The following is a 6,106-nucleotide window of genomic DNA, read 5'->3' on the forward strand; positions in this document are numbered from 1 at the left end:
CAAAGGTGAGTGAGAAGACACTGGGGAACAGCCATGTGTGTCCAACCTCTCCCCTAGGCTGCCAACCTCAGGTCTACATATAGCCCAGTCACCAGAACATCACGGAAGCTTCCACATTGTAGGATGATGTCATTGTGGAGCAAGGCAGATCCAGGATAATGCAAAGCCTATCATTGGATGAAGAGGAAGGGTAGGCGGGGACAAAGTCTAGGAGAGAGAGAGGAGGAGGGGGAGCAAGGAACCAAGACAGGGAAGGATGACCCAGATCCAGGTGGTCTTGAATTGCCAAGGTAGTTGGGATGGATTTCTGTAGGCAAATTTATCTTATCTAGGTGGGTGGTTTATATCCCTATCAATTGGTTATAGTTTATTGTGTGGATGTATTGTGGTTTGAGAACTTAACATATAAGCCTGATTGTTAGGTTACAGTTTGTTGAGTCTTGGTTTTACTGGGTAGTTGGGAGTTTATATTTTAACTACCAGGGAGTGGCTGCTGGGAGTGTGGGCAGAGTCAGGAAGCCATGATAAATCAGTCACGGTTGGACTTCCTAGAACCATGATTTTACTGGGTAGCTGGAACCAGAGAGTTCGAGGCTAGCAGAGAGTCACGCAGGGAGAGATACTAATAATAAATTAGCACTAGTTCCAGTGGCCCCAGGGAGCCAGAACCAGTGACCATGGAACTGGTCCCACCACTTTTTTATTTTTTACCACAACACCACACAAAGCACGCCAGCTCTTAATTTGCATCCACAACCCTGTCCACGCCCTGGTGGGTCGCCCCCAGGAGCTTGTGACCATACCAAAGGCTGAGGACAAAAAAGAACCAAGTTATCAGCCTATGTCTACACCTGCCCCATCACCAGTGTCCTGGTCAACCATGTGAACACTCTTGAGGCTACTTTGACCTGATGGTCACTGAGCATTGTGCTTTCTGTGTCAGTGCCTCTTTTGAAAGGTAGAAGGTAGTAGACTAGCTTTGGGGACATCAAGTCTGGGCTTCAGGGACCCAGAAGACCTTTTACAAGTGAAAAATACCAAGAGTGGAGAAGGCCCTGAAAAGCCACTGTGTCAGAAGCGTGTAAGGCCAAGCTAGTATGTGGAGCTGTTGGCTGGGCTGTGCTAGTTCCATGGCCTCTCCACAGATCTGGGAAACAGGGCCTGGCTTGTAGGGTTCCAGCATTATGGACATTCTAAGGGACTAGGACCAAGGTTACCAACCAATGAGAGGCTGGATCCCATCATGTCCCAGAATCATCATGAGGAAACTGGCCAAAGAGGGGGTGGGCAAACCAGTTTCCATGGTGACAGGGCAGAAGTTCCTGTCCCTCCCCCCAAACTGAATCTGGGACGAGAGAGGAGGATGTTTAGAGACAGGATGTACTGCCACCATCCTGAGACTTCAACCATCCATCTGCAACCACTGGCCACTCCCTTTATTCTATGAAGAAACAGAGACCCAGTGGGATAAGGGCTTTAACTAAATCATGGAGCTAATCAGCCCCAGCCCTCTGGCCCACCACCATGCCCACCCCTAGGTCTCCTGTGAAAGACCTGGCACTCATTGAGGCCTCAAGTGGTCTTTCTCTACTGGGCTGCCAGGATACCTACAGTCACCAAGGGCAACATCCTTCTCAGCTGTCAGGCAGGTCAAAGAGCAGCAACATGAGCTGGAGAGTAGACTTGGAGAAGGAAAGAGGCAAAGAAAGAGGTGATTTGTGTGCCAGGCTTTTGGGGGACGCTTCCGTTGCCAGGTGGCCCTTGAGTTCTGTCCTAGACTAAATATAGTTCTTTAGGGGACACTTCTGTTGCCAGGTGACCCTTGAGTTCTGTCCTGGACTAAATATAGTTCCCTGGACAGTTTTTGTAGCCCTGCACCCACAGTGCAAGAGTCATTGGCCAGCTTGGAGTCAGTCAGGGCAGCCATGTAGGCTCCGTCTCCCTGTGTCTCGGGCACCCACCTCTGTTATGAGGACCCGATCTAGAGACTGACCAGAATCCCCTCATCTCTAACACCCTGTTTCTGAGCCACAACACGCAGAGCTAATATCCATGGATGCACCAAGGAATCTTGCCAAGGTTTGCATCCCACACTTTTATAGCATCCCGATTGTTTCTTCCACCAGCTTCCTACGGGCCTCAACGTTCTCCCCCTGTGTACGGGGAGAATTAAAAACAAACAAACAAAAAAACCAAAAAAACAAAAAACAACACGACAGCATTCTACTTTGAAACGTAGTAAAACACAGTAAAATGGAATCAACCCAAGGCTCATTGTCCCTATCCAGTGATCGTCTGTTGGCAGTTTGTAAAATAAATTCAAATAGGTACCCAGGGAGAAAATGAAGAGCATGTGGAAAGGTAGGAAAAAATGAGGCCGGGAAATGCCTCAACTGAAAAAGTGGGCGCTCACTGGCCAGCTATCGGGGGATAGGGGGGGAAGGGCAGGAGGACGGAGGGATAGAGGGGTACATGAAGAAAGGAAGGAAAGAAGGAAGGAAGGGAGAATGTTATCTCTGGCCTCCATACTCATTCATTCATTCATGCACACACACACGCCCACACGCACAGGCACATGTGCGCATGCACACGCACACACACAGGAAACATGAGCCAGGAAGATGGGTCAGCAGGTCCAAGCATCTGCTGCATAGGCCTGACCACCTATAAAAGCCTGACCTCATGGAGGCGATATCTGTAATCCCAGCATCTTTTAATAAGGGAGGGGGCTGAGATAGAAGACTTCCCTCAAAGGTCATAGGCCAGCTAACCTGGAATAGATATCACCTGAGATAAAGCAAGAGAGACTGCCAGGTAAGGACTAATGCCTGAGGCTGTCCTTGGTCCTCACACATGCACACAGTGGCAGACACATACCTCCTTGCCCTGTGTGTACACATGAGCACACATGTACACCTCATACACATGAATGAAAATGTCTAATGGAGAATGAGTAGATCTTGCCCCAACCATACTTCCCCACATCCTCATCGCCCTCAATAGGGAGGCCCTTAGGTCCACATCCCCCTCATCACAGACCACCTCTCCTGCCTAGACATGTCCATCACCTCCCTGGTCTTCAGTTCCTTTACTCACAAAGTGGGTGGAAGGATAGCACCCGCCTCCCGGGGCCTGCTGAAATAAAAGAACTCAGAAGGAGATCTGTCACATTTCATGTGTCTTGTGATGACATGAGCAGCCACTGCCTGGTCTTCTAGAAGCACATTCTGCAGCCTGTCTTTCTTTTTGTTTAATCCCCTAAATGGACCACACTTTGTCTCACCCGTTGCTTTCTTCCCCCTGTTACAGATCCATCCATGCTGAGACATGCAGATGCACCTTACACATGGACACAAACCTCAGATCTGCACGCCCCAGCCTTTGCCAATCCCATCATGCACACTGGACTATGCACACTGTGTGTGCTTAACCTGCCTGGATTTGCACGTCCATTGACATGACGTGAATGAAGGTTCTATTTCCCTCATACCTCTGCTAGACCTGAGCGTCAACTGGGCATTTTCCAGTCCAAATACTTCGGTGGCTAAGGGCTTCTGTAGAGACACAGGCTAAATGTCGGTAGCTACACATGGTCCCAGCATCTAATATGAGAGCAGACATGAGAAGCCCTATGGACCATCGAAGACTATGGTGGTGCAGTGACACGCACCGGGCTCTGGAACCCTCAGGGTGCCCTGGGGAAACAGTACTTCAGCAAGCTCTGACCTGCATCCAATACCCAGAGTATTCTACAGATTAAGTCCCTGACCTGAGTGAGCCTTGAGCAGTTGACTAAGACCTTACCAGTTGACTTTCTCTGGAACTTTCCTGGGTCTGCCCTCTAGCACCAGCCTTGGGAACCCCTCAAGGAAGCCTGTAAAACTAGGGTCCTCACTGTGTCCTCTCTGCAGTTCCATTCCAACATCCAAACACCCTTCTGAGCTGAACTCATCAGGGAAGCCCATGGGGCTGATCCAAGTCATTCATCCACATGACAGTGATACCTCTTGTCACCCCATTGGGACTCACTCAGAGAAAGTTTTCAAAGGAAGCTTCTTACCTGTAGGGCTCTGCCTAGGTCCTCTCCATATGGGATATGGGTGAGTAGCTTGGTGTTCTTATGGGAATCCTAACAGTGAGAGTGTGACTCCTTTCTAAGGGGGCGGGGTGGAGTCCAGGATCAATCAGGGAGAGAGGGGAGGAGGAAGGGAAGGGGGAGTGGGAGGGGAAACTGCAGCCGGGATGTCATACATGAAAGAAGAATAAGAAAAAAGACCAGAAGCTCCTGGAATGTCTGATGAGGGGGAGGTGTGTCTTCTGAAGATCAAGTCTGTTTCTGTTTGCAGGGCCCGGAGCCAGGTAAAGACATGTTACCTCGGGGCAGCTCTGTTCAGGTGTCTGAGCATGACGTTAGCACGGAAATGGATTGGCTCCAGAGAGCAGTTCTCCCTCCCAGAAATATAGGTGGGCCTCAACCAATCAGTTGCCAGCCTGGAGAGAGCAAAGGGTAGACCCACTTTCCGGTACTGTAGGATCCATCCTAGATGATGGCTTTGCTCTAGGACATCTAGACTTTCCCTGTCTCTGAGACCGAACTGAAGTCTTAATGTCTTAGGCTGAAAGTCTAAGATCCAGGTGCCTGCCAATTTGGTTCTGGTAAAAGACTACTTGGTTTGCCAAGCATTGGCTGCCCTCTCTATCCAGACAGGGCAAGGAAGGAAAGAGAGAGGAGAGAGAGAGAGAGAGAGAGAGAGAGAGAGAGAGAGAGAGAGAGAGAGAGAGAGAGAGAGAAGAGAGAGAACATACCAGGGATGCCACTCTGTTGGTAGAGTGCTGGCCTGGCCCACACAAAGCCCTGAACTCAGTCTGCAGTGACACAGAATGTGGTGATCCACACTCTGGTGACAGAGGAAGAAGGGTCAGATGTTCAAGATTATCCTTAGCGCCATATTGCGTTTGAGGTCAGCCTGGGCCTCATGAGATCCTGTCAGATAGAGGAAGACAGAGACGTTTTGTTTCTATAAAGGCGCTAATCCACCCAGGGGACTCCACCATCATGACCTCATCCCCTCCCGAAGGCCCCCACTTCCTAATTATTTGCACCAGGGAGTTGGGATTTCATTGTGAAAACTTGGGGGTTGACTCATCCGGGCAGGGAGCTATTGACCTTTCTGAGACTCAGGCACAAGACAACCTCCCTGTTCTCCTTGGGCTCCAGCCTGTCCAGTGCATGAGTCAGCCATCACCTTGTGCAAATGCATCCTTTTGTTCACCGTCCAGAGAACCGTGGCTGACACAGCCTCCCAGGTGGCAAGGGGAGTCATGGGGAGAGCCTGAAAATCAGCTCATTGGTTAAAACATTCATACTAGTTTCATATTCTTATCTGTTTCAGGTGGGATCCGGCAACTTCCGGCAAGCACGGTCCTCTCTGCAGCCAGGTCCATTCTTCCTCGCCCAGTGTCTGTATTCAGTCTTCCTCAGCCTGGCCCCTCGACCTGCTGCATGGATGGTTTAGCCACCACCGTGTTCTGGAATCTTTTCATCATCCCCCTTCCACCCCCCACCCCCCCACATCCACCACTTCCTATCTCCACACACAGAACTCAGGCCTCCACAGGCCATGTCTTTCACATCTAGGTCTTCATCCCCCAAGGCTTGTAATGCCTGTGGTAGCATTTAGGGTGAGGAGGGATGACAGAAGAAAAGAACACTCCTGGTGAGGGTCTATAAGCTTTAGCGACATGGGCTTTAGCCTTCCTGTCCAGAGGGTAGACCATGGGGATGATGGGTTACTAAGCATTGTTTCTAATTCCGTTATGTGTGAGGTTCCTCATGCTGGTAGCCAGAAGGTGGAAAAGGCCAAGAAAGCCAAGAAAGCCCTGAGCACTGGAACCATAGCTAGTAAAGTCACCTCCTTACAGGACACCTAAGGACACCCATGCTCCTTGCTGACCTCCCACCTCCGGGACAGTTCCCGGACTCTGAGATATTCCAGGGAAAGTAACAGAGATGGGCTGGAGGGCATAGGAGGACACACTTCCACTGACCATCCAGCCTAGCAAAGCTAGAAGCTGTCAAAAAATAAAAAAAATTCCATTCATAAAC

At 50.0% G+C, this 6,106-nt stretch overlaps 1 long non-coding RNA gene across 1 annotated transcript; it reads left to right on the plus strand.

Annotated features, from left to right (window-relative positions):
- Nucleotides 1-1,334: 1,334 nt before the first annotated feature.
- Nucleotides 1,335-4,469, plus strand: LOC120093269 (uncharacterized). The gene is made up of 3 exons (XR_005486380.2): nt 1,335-1,711; nt 3,310-4,100; nt 4,347-4,469. It is a non-coding gene; the product is annotated as an uncharacterized LOC120093269 (long non-coding RNA).
- The last annotated feature ends 1,637 nt before the right edge of the window (nt 4,470-6,106 follow it).

The sequence above is a fragment of the Rattus norvegicus genome, chromosome 6 (assembly GCF_036323735.1).
Source record: "Rattus norvegicus strain BN/NHsdMcwi chromosome 6, GRCr8, whole genome shotgun sequence".
NCBI classification, from domain to species: domain Eukaryota; kingdom Metazoa; phylum Chordata; class Mammalia; order Rodentia; family Muridae; genus Rattus; species Rattus norvegicus.